This window comes from Perca flavescens, chromosome 21, assembly GCF_004354835.1.
Source record: "Perca flavescens isolate YP-PL-M2 chromosome 21, PFLA_1.0, whole genome shotgun sequence".
Lineage (NCBI taxonomy): Eukaryota > Metazoa > Chordata > Actinopteri > Perciformes > Percidae > Perca > Perca flavescens.
The window spans coordinates 29,173,901-29,191,296 of record NC_041351.1 but is presented as its reverse complement, the minus strand read 5'-3'; the positions used below and the strand labels follow the sequence as shown (position 1 = coordinate 29,191,296).

Genomic DNA, 17,396 nt, shown 5'->3' with positions numbered 1-17,396 from the left:
GCATTTTGTAGCTTCACTTCTCAATGACAAAAAAAACACTATAAACCAAACGTTAGAGAATTGAGGCAGAGGAAACCGAGGAATGAAGGAAGAGAGATGAATGACAGAGCAACAGAAGAGATTAGAGGGAGGAAGAGCAGAGACATGATGAAACGCAGCAGAGAGAGAGTGACAGAGCAGGGAATAGAAGGATAGCTCCAGAGTGATGAATAAATTAATAAGTAGAGGAAGTCTGACAGTTCAAAGGCAGTACACTCCACTTTGATGCTGGCACTTTCTCACACACACACACACACACACACACACACACACACACACACAAATGTCTGTCAGCTTGCGGCCTGAGCTCAGCTGTTACTGCACATACAAGACAGAGACCAGGCTCCATATTTCCACTGATGTGCAAACTATTCACACCTATATTCATCAAGGGGAAGAAGTTGTCTTGAGGTTTACCTACTACCACATCACTTCTTATTTTCTATTTTAGGGCAGCTAGAATAGACAACTGTGTGTGTGTGTGTGTGTGTGTGTGTGTGTGTGGCTGGCTGGATCACATTTGTAAGCAAAACATGATAAGTGTATACAGGTCTATTTCTGTCTGCCTACATCTCACATGTCCAGCCTACACTGGCAGAATGCAGCTGACAGCAAAGGCAACACAACTGGACATTATTTTGGACAAAATTTGTATTTATTTACTGTAGGAGTGCAAGTCTCTTTTGTCTCCCTTAGGCTGCACCAAAGTCTTGACCAGTGTCCTTCTCTGGAGCATCATTGTAAAACACGACAGTGAGGATGTTTACATGCACACTAATATCCCCATTTTGATGATATTAAGAAGAATAGGATGAGAATATGGAACATAACTAACATGCTTCTCCAACGGATCTTCAGCATAGAACACAAGAGCAACAATCTAATGTATCCTCTGCCTTACTTGACATACTGGATCAGAAACTTAAATAAGATATTTACAATGCCACAGCATCCCAACATCTTCAGCCTCTAGGCTATAGCCAGGATTCTAAAAATCAGAATAAGGCTGCATTCAAACAGACTTTTGCTGCGTAAAAAAACCCTCAGCCCCCTTATTCACCTGAATGAGGCTGGTCTGTTGATGCAGCAGTGGGGCCAACACAGACGGGGGAAAAAAAACGCAGAAAGTGGCTCAACTTTTTTGCCAGACATCCGGAAAGGCGCTGCTCCTAGTAGATTACCTTAAACATGAACCCTGTATTTCTAAAGCTTATCTCACAACCATTGCAACAAAAGGTAAAATAATTGCCGCCATGATAACTTCCTAGAGTTCTCAGATTATAAACCACAAACACTATTTTTGACATAGTTGATAAAATCATGCCAACAAATATTTTAATAGCTTAGTATTGTACTATGCCATAAAAAGGTATGTATAAAAGCTTTAGGCCACCCACACGTTGTTGTAGGCACAGTTTAATAGGCAACTTCATTTTATTTGATATACAGTATGTAGCAGGGGGTCCCTGATCCGTCTCACTCTCAGTTAAGGGGTCCTTCGCTTAAAAAAACGTTGAAGAACCCTGGGTTATATACAGTATGCAAACACAAAACAGGTATTCTGGCCAAAACACAAAAGATACAAACATTCTCACATATACATGTACTACTTCTATACACTGTTTTTCTTCCATTGTACCTGGTGTACATGTTGGGCAGAGGAGGTGCAAATGCATGATTTGACCTTGGCAAGGTTTACAGCCTTTTAACACAGAACACATAAAGTAGGCTTGTTACCGTGACAACCACTGCAGGCACACTAGGCTGGTAAAGCTCAAAGCTAAAGAGAATGACTCAACTGTGTCGACACACATTTGTAGATCTTAACATGGTGGTAAATATGCCTTCAAATCCAACACCAGATCCAAACTCTAGGGCCTTCACATTGGAAATGCTCTCAGCAGTCAAAGGCACCTTTGACTAACTGGTCTGAATAGGTCTGAAGCATTTCTCAGCTGTGTGTGTGTGTTCTGGAGGCCTCATGTTTTATCTGGCACACATTGAGCAGCTGAAGAAATGCTCCGAGTGCCTGGAGGTATTACATTATCTAACAAATATTTCACATTTAGTGGACAATGATTTTTGCAGCTTTGTCTCTGCTGTCCAATCGGATTCAGATTAAAATGTGCACAGGTCTTGGAAAGAAAAAGGCCCGCCTTCAAGCTTCTGACAGAAATTTGATCAAGAGTTTTTGTTCAAATTTTGCTGATGAAGCCCATGAGATTTGTTGAAAGCTGCAGAGAAAGAAAACTTGAGTCAAGAGTAGGTCAAGAATGAATTTTTGACTATTCTTGACCTTAGAGCTTTCACTTGTATCCCATGATGACTTTGCCCAGTTGCCATAGAATTGTAGAGGTTCAAATTTCCATTTTCATGGGGAAGATTGTGTGATATGATCAAAAGCTCAACAACAGTTGCGATTGACCCTTGCGGTGAGACTATCTTTGTGAACTGCTGTTTCCAAGGGCTGAAATGAATTTCCGTACTCAACTATAGAGGTCTTCTGTTAGGTCTGTTGTGGACAAGGAAAACAAAGGCAAAAAAAAGATACAGATTGATTCACTCTGCCTTTCAGTAATGATTCATATCCTGGCTGGCTTTATTGTGTACTGGCTCCCTTAACTCACACCTAGCAGTAATAGCTTTGATTCTTAGTCTTCTAATTTCTATCTTTAGAAACAAATTGGTCTTGATGAGTTATTGTTAAATTGGTAAAGAATAATTCATCAACCGAATTAGGACCAACATTGTGAAAACCACCTTTTTGCCAACTTTGTCAAGAAAGAATACAAAAAAAGGAAGTGATTTTACATAGACTACGTTTACAAGCTGTCAATTTTCGGGTTATGGTCACTATTCGGGTTTCTGAAAGATTCGGAATAACCTGTTTACATGCGTGAGCAGAGAAAGTTACTCCTGTATACATGGAATTTGTAATCAATTGGCGATATCCCGATGTAAACGGCGACGCACGGTTAGCATAACTTTTCGGTCACCTTCTTATAAATCTCACTATCTCGGTACTTTCTGCCGTCAACAAAAGACATTATATTCATGGTTTTCACCACACTAATAAAGAAATTGGTTTCCTCCTCGCTCCAAAAGTGTGGTGCTGTGCTGCGTCTCACCATGTTTACCTCTACTTCTTGTTTACTTCCGGTATACTGCACGCAGGTTTTCTGGCGCGAAGCGGATAGTAGGCAGACCTGTACTGGATTCATCTAGGGCTAGGCCCACAGAAATGGCATGATTGGTGGAATAGGAGTCTTCTCATTCCTGGATTTAGGAGGTTTAATTTTTAACTTCTAAAATAAACAGCTTTAAACGCAGAGCATGGCTGCTATCTGTGGATCTCTGCTCTCATTCCTCTCTCTCTCAAATTGAAAGGACATGACGGTTCCTCCATCCCCTCTAAAATGACTTGTCCACAGTACACATACACGCACACGCACACACACTCAACCGCAATTGGGTCACATCTGCCAGTGTGCCAGGAAAAAGCATTCTGTCACTGCGCATTTCCAGACAGGCAGCAGGAGAGTGGATGAGCAGAGAAGAGACACATTCACTTACTGTCAACACACAGCACACATTAAAACCAGTGGACCTATAAAAAACAAAGACTCACTTATGTCTTCATGAAGAACTAAAGACAAAACATATTTACACATAAGCTTCAAGGCAGGAATAACATCTGAAGAGGACAGTTGTTAGAAAATACCATTCTGAGACAGCAGATAAGTCTCCATGAACACACAACACATCCTCTGCTGTCCTGTGTGTTTGTGTGTGTGTGTGTGTGTGTGTGTGTGTGTGTGTTGCAGACTGGATTGTGTGTTGAATAATTGAGAAGGAAAAGTGCAGCAGAATGTAAAGGAGATGAAGAGGTGATGATGGAGCTCATGCATCACTAACTAACCTAGAGATGCTATTACACACACACACACACACACACACACACACACACACACACACACACACACACACATTAACGCTTTGTCATCCGGGGGGGCCATTATCCTATGAAGGTCAGAGAGAGAAGGAGAGCGAGACCTACAGAGTCCGATAGTTTTATACGTAAATCATCCTAATTGTACATCTTATAAACATACCACAAATTACAAATTAGGTCAGCTCTAGCCACTGAAAAGAAATAAGCAGAGAAATCAGGCCAATTACAAAAGCTGGTCTTCCTGTAGGCTTTCTATACCACACTAGAATGGCTTGAAACGAGGTAACCAAGGCATTTTTTCCACAAAAAATGTTACAGAGTCCATGGAAGAACTTCAGACATTACCACAAAGTCATGAAATACGTGTGGCAGGGCACCTTTAACTTCCTTGAAGGTGGGTACTCTGTTGAAGTTTAAAACTATTGGATCTGTCCAGAGCCACTCTGGATCTGCCATAACAAATCACTAACGTTTGGTCGTGACGTCGGCTTAGCATCGCTAGCGTTAGCCTTAGCCAACTCCTTCACCACTAACAAGCTGGAAAATCAAACTGTTCCTGAACCCCGTGGGGAGGAGTGCCACAACATCATGGCCACCAACACAACTCAGCAAAGGTTGTTCTCGCTCGGGCTTTAACTTCTGGATATTCGGCAGCGGACCGAATGGCTTCGCTCGCATCTTTCTCCGCCGCCATTACGGAACTACAACTCAAACTAGCGCACAACCTCAACGTCATCATTCTCAGCCACTCCCTCTGGTCACTGATTGGACCGGCCTAGCCAGGCTAGGTAGAACACCCATCTGGATCTAGATTTCATTGTTATATGTGTAATCAAACGGTTACTGAAGAAAATCTTATTTTGAGAAAAATAGCAGTGGGTGGCTAATTGATCAGTATAGAGTGTCGGCTCCCATAACCAGGTAGGCCGATTTAAAATACCTGGCTTAACACAGATACAGGGTCAGAGTTTTGCTCTTGGCTAGTGGTCGGTTCGGCAAAGAGAAACACCAGTGCATCGATCATTTATGGTGGAGAGCATTCACCGGGCAACAAGAAAAACATAAGCAATATGTAGCTTATGTAATAAAGCAAAGGAAGTGCATTGGAAAGAACCAGCAGTTGAAAGTGAAAGCAGAGAGCTGCGGAGCTACAGTAGCCAGAAGGACAGAGGGAACAACAGCACAACTGCTCCTAAATGTGGGCTGATATTTTAGATTTAATCATTTACCGTATTGCTACACGAGAACTACATTCTTTCCCTCTCCACAACTGCCGTGCTACTATATATATATATATATATATATATATATACATATATATATATAATATGTCATGATTAAGAATGGACTGAATCGATCCTGTTATACAGCGATCTAGGTCTGCTGCAGACGGCTGTTCGATTGATGGTGTGATTGTTGCCAATGATTATTTGATGTAGGGCTGCAACTACTGATTTTCAGTATGAATGAATCGGTCTTTTGTTTTTACAATTATTCAATTAATTATTAGAGAAAATATCAGACAAAGGTGAAACGTGGCCATCACAGTTTCGCAGAGCCCATGGTGACATCTTGCGGTTTTTGTCCGACCAACTCTTCAAAACTTAAATAGATTCCATTTACAATGTTGCAACACATTTGGGAGGCTGGAACCAGAGAATGTTTGGCATTTCTGCTTAATACATGACTTGAAATGATAGATGAAAAAAGATCAGTTGTCAAAATAGTTGGAAATAGATTTTCTGGCAATGAAATACTCATTGCCAATCCACTAATTTTATCAGCAATAATTTGAAGTCCCTTTTTCAGACAGAAAGACATACAGTGGGTGCCTCCTACTCATCAATCACAAGTGCAGTGATTCCAGATCACAATTTGAGGAAGATTATGTTGCACAGTGTAATAGAAAAGTCTGCATCATAGACAGAGATATAAAATGGAGTTTAGGCACACAAAACTGGAATGAACTATTATACTTTTTGAGGTCTTAAATCCATAAAATAAAATTCTGGAATTGCTCCAATGACACCATCTGCTCTACAACGAACACGACAAATTATCACATTTGACAAAGCTGTGGTATAGACCACAACATTAGTAGGTATGTAGTAAGGAGGCATAGAAGACACAGCTAGATTATAACGCTAACAGCATCTTCAGGGACTGTTACAGGCCACACACACACACACACACACACACACACACACACACACACACACACACACACACACACACACACACACACACACACACACACAGGACAGAAAAGATTAGAACAGTTTGTTACTTCAGTCTCATGGATCAAACTCAACTCTGGTTTTCGGATGAAAAACAGCAGCGATTTGAGCGACAGCAGAGGATATAAAACTGTAACATTACCTCTCTCCTCCGGCTCCAAGCAATGCCAAGAAGCAACGGCTCTGAAGAAAAGCACTTGACAAAACTAGCTTTGATCCAGCGAGCAGGGGAGAGGCAGGAAGAAAGAAAATACAGGATGACGAGGGTAAAAAGGCAGAGAGAGAGAGAGAGAGAGAGAAAGAGAGAGAGTGGTTTCTTCTTGTAAGAAAAGACAGATGGCCAAGAGGGAGAGAAAGCAGAGCAGAGGACGAGCTACACAGCCGACATTTTAACTGCTAGTGACGCAAGGAGGGGTAGAAAGGAGAGAGAAGGAGGGACGGAGGCAGGGCCGGCTGACACACACTTCCTCTCTCTCTCTCTCTCTCTGTGACGCAGCCTCTTTCTCTCTCTCTTACTCACCACCCTCTTTTACTTGCTCGCTTTCAATTTCCCTGCCTCTCAGCTCTCTCTATAGCAATCTGTCTCACGCCCACTCCTCCCCCTCTGCTCTGTTCAATTCAGCTTTATTGACAGTCATTTCCTTCCACACACATATTTCTAACATTATACTTATATCTCAGTATTAAGACAACATATCAGTAAAGGAAAGGATTAAAGTATCCAACTCTAAACTCATTATCTAAAGCCATCTTCATAGAACTGGCTGGGCAAAAATGCTAAAGCAGAGCTGAATACAATAAACCATAGTTTCCACACTCAGACCTAATTTCCACCTAGTGTTAACATGCATGATTTATATTTATATGCTATATTTGTCTACTGTCACTGTGTGAAACTGAATCATTACATTGATCTAGTAGGTTTACACAACTGCGTTGGTACAGTTTGATAATGACAGTGATTAAGACCCAGTATTTCAAGTTGCACTAATACTTTTATATAATGTATAACATGGATCAAATGCCTATGTGTAATGTAAAAAGAGTTGCTCGTGGTGATGATCCCACAGAGAACTATCACTAAATCTGCAGCTCCCCCTGGTCTTTCATCTCATTGTTTTGGTGCTTTTACAGCCACATGACTGTCTTGGTTCAGTCTCACCGCTCTCATCAGAGCTGCTTTCCAGCAACAGCAGGCTCAAAGGAGGGAGGGCCCATACCTTATCAGTTTAGTTAAAACCACCAGTGTACTGCTGTACTCCAACATCCTTCTCTTTAATTGACATACCTCCAGCTCAGTTCTGATCGGTCTGAACATGGTGAGGGAAATGTTCCAATGACAGAGTCCATGGGTTACTTCACCAATTAAGGTATGGCTTAGGGGTTATAGTGCGTTCCTTTTTTACTCGGAAGTTGGATTTTCCGAGGTCAAAGTCGCAAACACGCCCCATGACCTCAGATTTCCGGGGTCGGAACTCGGACTACCTCGCAGCACCACGGGTTCAAAATCCAACATGGCTGCCCCGTGCATCAACAGTTGTGAAAGCTGTAGTAACATTACAGTGAATAGCACTTCTGTCTTATTTGTGTTGTACACACAGTCCTGTCCAACTTCTATCTGTGGACTTGTTGTTGTTACGCGGTTTGTATGCACGCGTTGTTATAAACTGGTATTGCTAACGATGACTAATTTAGCTAGACCCTGCCGGACAATGAAAAATGTGACTTATAAATGGAACGCATTCATCTCAGGTGTCACATTCCCAGCTCCGGCTTCCGAGTTCCGAGGTAAATGGAACGCACTATTAGTAATTCCAGGTACATGGAGAGGTCAGGCTACTTAGCTAGCCATCTTATAATTCATACTTAACACTAGTATCACATGATCAAAGATATAGGCAGTGGTCCTAAACACTTCCTTCTGTATTAAATTGTGAATTTTTGAACTTCCAGAATTTGTGCCAGTCAAATTTCTGGCCTTTAGAAAAAGAAAAAGAGAGATCAAAGGTCCCAAAAAGTCATCAATAATTACTTAAATATGTTTTGATGCTTAGATTAGTAAATCTGGATTATAGGCCATTTGTACGAGGGCATCACCTCAATACACTCTATATGAGGCAGTATTGGAAAAAGAGTAAAGAGTCGTAAGCAGAAATCCAAACTAACTGGGTCCCAGTAGTCTTGCTGGAGGGTGTGTGGATCAGCACTGGTGGACCATGCTCAAATATGGTTTTGCTAAAGTATTGCTTCTTTTGTGAGAAAGTGGGATGACTAATGTCAAGGAAAAAAGTGATATTTACCTCCTGAAGATCTTGGCCACACGTACAAAACCCTATTACCTAATAAGTTCAGAGAAGCCCTCCCACTATGGGCCTTTTTATAAACACTGCAAACTATCTATGCTCCACTGAAAAAAAGTATTTGTAGTTTTTGACTACAGAAGGAAGATAGTATCAAATATTGAATGAAGTGGGACTATTACACTCGGGAAGTCTTCTTTGACAAAATTACCAAGCCACAGTGAAATTAACGATTTGCCCTAACACACATGATTTAATACCACATAATAATGAACAAATAGGAAAAGGGTAAGACAAGTATTTAGACTGCAGTGTATGGTTTGAAACAGAGCTGGCTTCCCTGCTGCCAGTCTGGTTTATCAAATGCATAATACTGGGCGCGTGATGTCAGGCACTCTCCTCCCCTTTTTCTATTTCAGCCATCTATTTTGCATGAGCACTGTCGCTGCATCCGGGGCTTAGCCCCACCCAAGACGATTGGGATTGGTTTAAATAAATGCAAACGAGCCAGAGTGTTTTCCCCCTGTCCCAGAATGATAGGCAGTCTAGCCTAGACCATACTTGCTGACACAGCGCTGTGGAGATACTGTAGGTGAGACTATGCAAGACTACCCTGCTTCTGAACCCACACACCCACACACACAAAACCCATCACCTTTGAACCCATAAGCTGACCACAAACCAGCTCTGGTTAATCTGTTCATCGCTCAGCAGATTTACACTCTAACAGTGCACACACACACACACACACACACACACACACACACACACACACACACACACACACAGTTGTGCAGTAATATACTGCAGTCCATCTGCTACACTGATGCAGGATTAAAGCAACAGTCATTCACACACACTTGCTATTAAATCCTGTATCACTCACAAACAACAATACATACAACAAAACCACAACCATTTTGACCATTTCAGCAGACCGCTACATGTGTAGAATACATGTGTGCAGTGGTAGTGATACTGTAGGTACGTAAGACAAGTATGATGCACTCTCTATCTCAGTCTCCATCTCCTGAAGCTTATTCTCTACACTGGCATCAAAACATGGAAGCCTCTAAAAATATGAACTAAAGTGTTCTGCTCCTATGGCATGTCAGAGTGAGAGGCCTGAACTGCTTCTGTGTAGGGAGACAACAGTTTTTTTCTGCAGTCCTTGCTGCCATAAAGGTAAATTATAATTACACATGCACACACAGATCCACAGGAGGCAGGAGATTACACTAGACCAGCTCCATCTGCTTAGGGGAGAGAACGAGGGACACCGAGAGAAGGGGGGGGGCTGGAATTTTTATTGACCCAATTTCCACCAAAACTACATTTCAAACAGTTGACTGGTTTACAGTACTCTATGGATGGTAAACAAGCCCATGACCAAAATACAAGTCCCAGACTGTTACTGTACCAGTAGGTCTGTGGATACTGTGGTACTCCACAGCAACGGAGTGCAAGACAAGCTGGGTTATAGATGCATTACAATGGTGAACACAGTTTAGAGACACAGCTTTCAAAGGAGAGAGCTGCATGTGATGGCACACACACACACACACACACACACACACACACACACACACACACACACACACACACACACACACACACACACACACACACACACACACACACACACACACACTCCTTTGTTCTCCTGTCATCATGAACAGAGCCACTACAGTGACCAGATAACAAGATGCATTCTGATATCTATGTATGATTGTGTGTGTGTGTGTGTGTGTGTGTGTGTGTGTGTGTGTGTGGATTTCATTTTACAAAGTGGGCCATTGTTGCTAGGTAACGCAGCAGGACGTGAGTCGTCTGCAGCCAGTAAAGAGAAGTCAAACAAAGATATTACACTTACTTCTCAGTGTGTAATTGTCTTCTATATCACTGACTTTCCCTTTACATCACCTCTATCAACTGCAACACTGACTCCTGCCTATCTGCTGTTTGGCCTGTAATCTGATCAGTGTACAGCACATTTATCAGATTGAATAACAAAGTTGCTGTCAAAAAGCCATCTGATATGACATGAACCACTTCATCAGTTTATCTCAGCTCTAATTTTCCAATGATTATCTGTGGGAAACTGAGTAGAAACTGACAAACAGTGACAAATGATACAAGCTTATGTATCACAAATCATCAGGACCAGGAGGTTTTGGGAAGCTATTTATAGCATCTCTTCAGGGATACTTGCATCAAATCCTCCCTGCTGGCAGCAGCTACAGATAAAACCTCCTCAGGAATTCATTTCTAAAAAGAAAAAAAAATACAATACACACACACGGATAAGATAAAACCCTAAGTTCTCAACATAAACAAGATCTGTCTGGGTCTCTCTTGCTCTGAAATTAAGACAGAGGACAGAGGAGAGCTCTGCCAGATAATGTTGGTGTGTACACGGGCACTCAGCCAGATCACAGTGTGTGTGCGTGCGTGTGTGTACGTGTGAGTGTGCCCGCGTGTGTGTCAGCTAGAAGAGTGTCCCATTAGTTTTAATGCTGGCTCTGCACCATTTGCCTTTGCTACAGAGGTGGCAGACAGACACACCATCATGTGGCCTGTCATTTAGTTCAGCAGTGTGTCTCCATTTAAAGCAGGAATGACCTCCACGTTCTAACCTCCATGGTTTCCAATGGGCAATCCATGTTTGTCAAAATGGGCTGTATGGATTCAATCTTGGATCATAGCACATGGAATATTGAATAGGGGAATGCTAAGATATGACTTTAGTGATATAGTACATTTTTGTGTAAATTCTATTGGCAAGTTTTTCTTAATCCAGTCAAATAAATACCCCACAAATCACAATGGTGCAAAAATCCTGTGAATACAATATTTCTCAAAGCGTTCCTGCACATTGATTTGTAACATGTCCCAACAATGAACTAATAAAACTTAAGATGCCAAAGAATGAATAATTCTAACACTAAATGTGTGCATCATATATTGTGCTGCATTCCATTGTTCTATAACTTCCACCCAATTTGCATGTCTGTTTAATGCATGTCTGTAAATCAATCAAGTCAATTTGATTTATACTGCCCAATATCACAAATTTGCCTCAAGGGGTTATATAATTTGTACAGCATACGCCCTCTATCTTTAGACCCTCTATTCAGATGAAGAAAACTCCCCCCTTCTGGCTATGTGAACCTGCCAAGATGGTTTTCCTTTAAAAAGACCCTCACAATTTGGCAAATAATGCTAAAGACTATTTATTGCCAACTTTGGAACATTTACAACAACTGACAGTAACAGGTCATATGAAAGAAACCCTAATTATCAATCAATCAATTTTATTTGTCACATGAACTCGTACGAGGTACAATTCCAGTGAAATGTATTCCCATCAGCTCCTTGATCTTGTGCATGATTCGTCATGAAGCAGAATGTGTCCGTCAGGTCGGCACACAGAAGAAGAGTCACCCGGTTGAATGGCACCGGCACTCCAGGATCCAGCCAAGTCTCAGGGAAAGGACACCACAGCTCCCAACATCCAGCTGGAAACAGACACAGACTCAGAGGCCCCCCAGCCCACCGCCCGACGCCTGCACACTGGCTAGCAGGATGCCTAGCAGAGAAGTCGCCGTCGGTGTTCAATTCCTCCACGCTCTCCTCTTTAGCCCCCTCTGATGGAGAGATGGAGACGGACACAGAGATGGTCTTGCCTGTTCATGTAGTCAGGATCGTAGCCATAGGTCCTAGCTGATAGTGATCTTCATCTTTTCATCTTCATCTTGTTTCCTCTGATGTTTACATTTGAAAACTTTGACCGGCCAGGCTAGCAGAGTCAGCAGGAGACTGTGTGATGAACGACTCAAAGCCACATGCCATCACCTTCCAACGTCAACCACATAAAGCACAACTAATATTTGGAAAAGAGACAATTCAGCATAAGTTTTGCGAAGCTGACGGAGAAGTGACCGGAGAGTTTCCACACCTTTTAAACTAATGAACATTTGCATTAAGAGTTGAATATTTTTTTATATGCATCCTACATCCTTTCCTTCATTTTCATTTCCAACGGTATGATGCAGCATGGCTGACTATCTCCTCTATCCTCTTTCCTTCCCTTTGTTCACTTTCACACACTCGATCCCTCTGCCCTTGGGTGTCATCTGGTCATTGGAATTCACTTTGTGTCTTTGATGGGAGTCTGCAGTGAATGTCTTTAATGAGTTCACACAGTGCTCAGCACTCCCTGGGAGAGAGAGAGAGAGAGATGATGTAATATCTGGATCAGAGATGCAACCGCACACACGCACAGCAAAGATCAGGAGGGCTTACACTCTTTAAAACCATCTCTCTCTTTCTCTCGCTGTTCCTCTCCCTCTGAAAACAGATATGATTTTTTGATGTGTGTGTAATGTTGATAATTTTTGCATTCTGATGCGTTTCTTAATAAGAGGTTTGAGGGGAGGAGAGCGGGATTTACATGTAATCTGGAGAGAATGTCAGTCTTCTGAACCCACAGCCCACTGCTCCAAAGCCGGGCATCACCACACGGCTAGCATACGGTAATGTCTACCATGAGTTCACCTGGGACTCTCAAAACAGCATGTATGCTAAGTCTCTTTCCCCCTGCTGTTGTTTTCTCACATAGAATGGGGCTGGTAAAAAGTTTACTTAACTGACGTTATGCAGAGGGCCGCTGGAACAAGCGCTAACCTTAGCTAATGTCAGCTATTGTAGCTAACCTTATGCTCTCTATGTTAAAAACATGGCACAGAGAGAAACAGACGTATGCCTACCATACACTAGAAGACTCTGAACAGACTTTGAAAAGACTAAAGTCTGACACCATCTCACATCTAAAGACAATCATCTCACATCTAGCGTTAAAGACTGTCATTGTTTGTAAAGACTGGGGATCGTGCAGAATCACAAATTGCAAGACTACAACTAGATTAGTTTTGAAAAATGTAACCAAGTTAGCTAGCTACCGCTAGCATTAGCTGGTAACTAGGGAAAGTGTGCAGATGTTCTGTTCTGCCATACATGCAGATGAATGTCTCCAGTACCTGGAGGTCTGTGTATATCCGCCGGTTAAACTCCCGTTGGATGACGGGCTTCAGAAGGGTTGAAAATTGTCAACTTTCCCTCTTTAGCGTTTAGCTTAGCGTGGCACCATAGCAGCCATAAACAACACTGGCTCTAGCCTGTTGCTGTTTCCTGTTTGGTGCTGGAGGGAGAGCACCCATTGGTTGTTGACAATGTTCATGCTGATGAATAAAAACACCAACACCAGGAACAAGCTGCCAATGGCCCTTTTTCACAGCAGACATGTTGACTTATTATAGTAGGAAAAGCACAGCTGAGATTGATAAACTTAACAATGGCTCAGTTCCATCAAGTGTCTCAGTAAGCTATTTCAGTGAGTCAGCATGCCCAATACCAGGGCCTCTCCTAAGTGGAATGCAGCCAGCCATCAGTAATGGTTTTGAATACACCTGTGCTGTTCCTACTATGACATGTCAACACGTCTGCCATGAAAAAGGTCTATGACTGATGAAAAAAAAACGTGTTTGCCCAGCAGGAAGAAAGATGATAATGCTGCTATTCAAATTTTTTTTTAAATGACCCATTTTTCCAACCAAGAAGAAAAGATACTTTAACCGAAAGCAGTAATGATCTACTGTGTGTTTTGATGTTAGATGGCAGATGTTAAGACATGTGTGCCAAGAAGTCATGTCACATTTCCTCTGCTATTGTGTAATGCTGGCATTCTGTTTCAGTAATGGAGTCATGTCAGCGAGTGAAAGGAGAGACAGAGAGAGGTCCTTACTGATCAGTGTAATACAAAAATATTGTGTCAGTGCAGCCTGAAGATGCCCTTCAAAAGGCACAGTACAAACACAGTAGTCAGGCAAATAACTAGGCTAGATAAACACAGCCACTATCAGCTTTATAAGCTCCACTAATGGCACAGTGTATGCAGGGAGACGCTGACTGTCAGGTGTGACTAATGGGCCAAAACAAGCATCTGATCAGCTATATTAGCAAAGAGCCACTAATGCATCCATACCTACCTAGACCACGGCCTACAACAAAGTAGTGGTATAAAATACAGTACTTCATATTGACTTTAAAATCAATATGGTTGTTTGAATAACTGTGGTTCAAAGTGCTGAAACAACACATTCAAATTAATTTGTTTATATGCGCACACACAACGGAAAACAACCAGAGATATGCAAAACCTCTGCCTAAAACCAAGTTGCAACCACCCAATCGTGTAGATACATGCTACATAACATCAGAAGGATACGTCCCCTTCTAACACAGAAGGCGGCTCAGGTTCTGGTTCAGGCTCTAGTCATCTGACTACTGCAACTCCCTCCTGATTGGCCTCCCTGCATGTGCCATCCGACCCCAGCAGCTCATTCAGAACGCAGCAGCTCGGCTTGTCTTCAACCTCCCCAAGTTCTCTCACACTACACCGCTCCTCCGCTCTTTTCACTGGTTACCAGTGGCTGCCCGCATCTGCTTCAAGACACTAGTACTTACATACAGGGCCATGAACAGATCAGCCCCAGCTTACATCCAGGACATGGTCAAACCATATATCCCAACCTGCCCACTTCGCCAGCCAACCTGCTTGCTGCCCCCTCACAGCGAGGGAGAACTAATCACTCAACGAAATCCCGACTTTTCACTGTCCTGGCTCCCAAATGGTGGAATGAGCTCCCCACCAACATCAGGATGGCCGAAAGCCTACACATCTTCCGTCGAAGGCTAAAAACACATCTCTTCCGACTACACCTTGGATAATAAAAAATAAATAAATAAATAAAAAAATTAAAAATATTTTTGAAACTGCACTTTCATAGGTCTCTTTGTAGCTTTGCTTATTTAAAGCTAATGTACTTGCACTTACTACTTGTTGTCTGGAGTTTGAACCTTCACAGTTGAAAGCGCTTAATTGTAAGTCACTTTGGATAAAAGCATCAGCTAAATGACATGTAATGTAATGTTCAAACAGCGGTTTGGTTTTTCTAAACTCAAAAGATGAAGCAAAGCTTGGTATGACCAAAATGGCATGAAACTGCTATTGGAAGTCAGGTATTGCAGTATTACTACCAACATGCAGGAATACCTTACTCGGCACTAGGAGTCGGTGGTATGACGAAATATAAAAATATTTAGTACATTGTGGGCAATGCTGTGAATCAATGACCTGAGCTTATTATATATGTATATATATATATATATATATATATATATATATATATATATATATATATATATATATAAAATTCTAATTTGCTTTTGCATCAAAGTGATGAAAAATTGATTTGTCAAGTTTCTTTTTTCCCAGATAATTCAAAAACGTTTTTATAACCCTTTCAAAATGTCTTAATGGATTTTTAATTAAAATGTATAATATTACCATACCATAACACATACATATATATTAAAAGTAAAAGGATTATATCTGTATCTAACACTAAGAGGGAAGGAGGTGACCTGTTGCTACTAGATAACAGAATGTGAAAACATTAAGGAATCAGCCTTTAGAAATCATAATTTCCATAAAGAAGAACACCCTAGTATGCATTCAATGTGTACACTTCACCACTTAACAAATGACAGGACGTAAATCTTGTATTTCAATATTACAGAATTACAGAATCACTACACCTGAACAAATTGTAAGTTAAAAACACCTCTCTGGTGACAAACTGCACAGATTCATGTTAAGTGTAGTCAAGGTCTGACATTTTAGGAGACATAAACATAAGACAAACACATTTTTGAGTGTGTGTGTGTGTGTGTGTGTGTGTGTGTGTGTGTGTGTGTGTGGGGGGGGAATTGATATTATTTACTACTATAGCACATACACTAAAGACCTGCTACAGCAGAACATTATATCACATCCTGTACGGTAGGTTGGCAGCCGTCCTTACATAAAAATTGTAATGGTTTGTGTAAGTCGATGTGTCATCAAAGATCACACGTCACACACAGACTTAAGAGAACAGAGTGCTGAGAGAGGAGACAGAAAGAGGGTGGCTGAACGGCTGTCTGTGTGTGTGTGTGTGTGTGTGTGTGTGTGTGTGTGTGTATGTGTGTCTGTATGTGTGTGTGTGTGTGTGTGTGTGTGTGTGTGTGTGTGTGTGTGTGTGTGTGTGTGTGTGTGTGTGTGTTGCTAACCACACCTAAACTTGCAACACCGTATGCAACCCCCTGTGTACAACACAGCCTTATTCAATCCTTATTTGCAGAAGTCATTCTGCCTTTAAGTTGCACTGCTACAGCAGAGAAAGAGAAACACACACTCTGCTGAGCCACACCTAGAGCGTATGTGGTCATCCTGTCATGATGAAAGCCACATCAACACTGAACCAGAACAACCACAGACCCAAACCCTTACCAGGAACACTGTGAACAAATCTGCATTTTAATAAACATAAATAACATGTCCACCTGAAATTTGACAGGTTTCATCTGTTGAAAAGATCAAGATCACAAAGACGATGATGTAACTTGCCAAACTTCCCATCCCTGTCCTCTGAAGAGGCAGGAGATGAAATGCTAGTGCTGACCAGCTACACATTTGCTATAATAAAGAGCCCCTGTCACACAGCCTGTTTAAGGCGGGACTGAATCCTTAAAGGAACACGCCACCATTTGTTGAAATAGGGTTATTCACCGTCTCCTCTATATTTATATAGGTGGGCAAACGCATTTTTGTCTCCATGCATGTATTGTCTTAGTCCGGCCGCGCCGCTGCTAGCTAAGCTTAGCGTAGTGAATGGAATCGTTTGTTGCCGTTAGCATGTCGTGAGTAAAAGTGAGCCAACAAAAACAAAAAACAACCCAATTACTTCTTGTGGTCTGCATATTCAC

At 41.8% G+C, this 17,396-nt stretch overlaps 1 protein-coding gene across 5 annotated transcripts in view; it reads right to left on the bottom strand.

Annotated features, from left to right (window-relative positions):
• The window catches only part of jmjd1cb (jumonji domain containing 1Cb), a 146,541-nt gene that overhangs the window by 50,888 nt on the left and 78,257 nt on the right, over positions 1-17,396 (bottom strand). The window contains exon 1 of one of the 5 annotated variants that reach the window (XM_028566978.1): positions 6,371-6,588. The exons of the other annotated variants lie outside the window; for them this stretch is intronic. The gene's annotated coding sequence lies outside the window, so the exon portion shown is untranslated. Of the gene's footprint in view, positions 1-6,370; positions 6,589-17,396 lie in introns of those variants that run through there. 5 annotated transcript variants of the gene reach the window in all.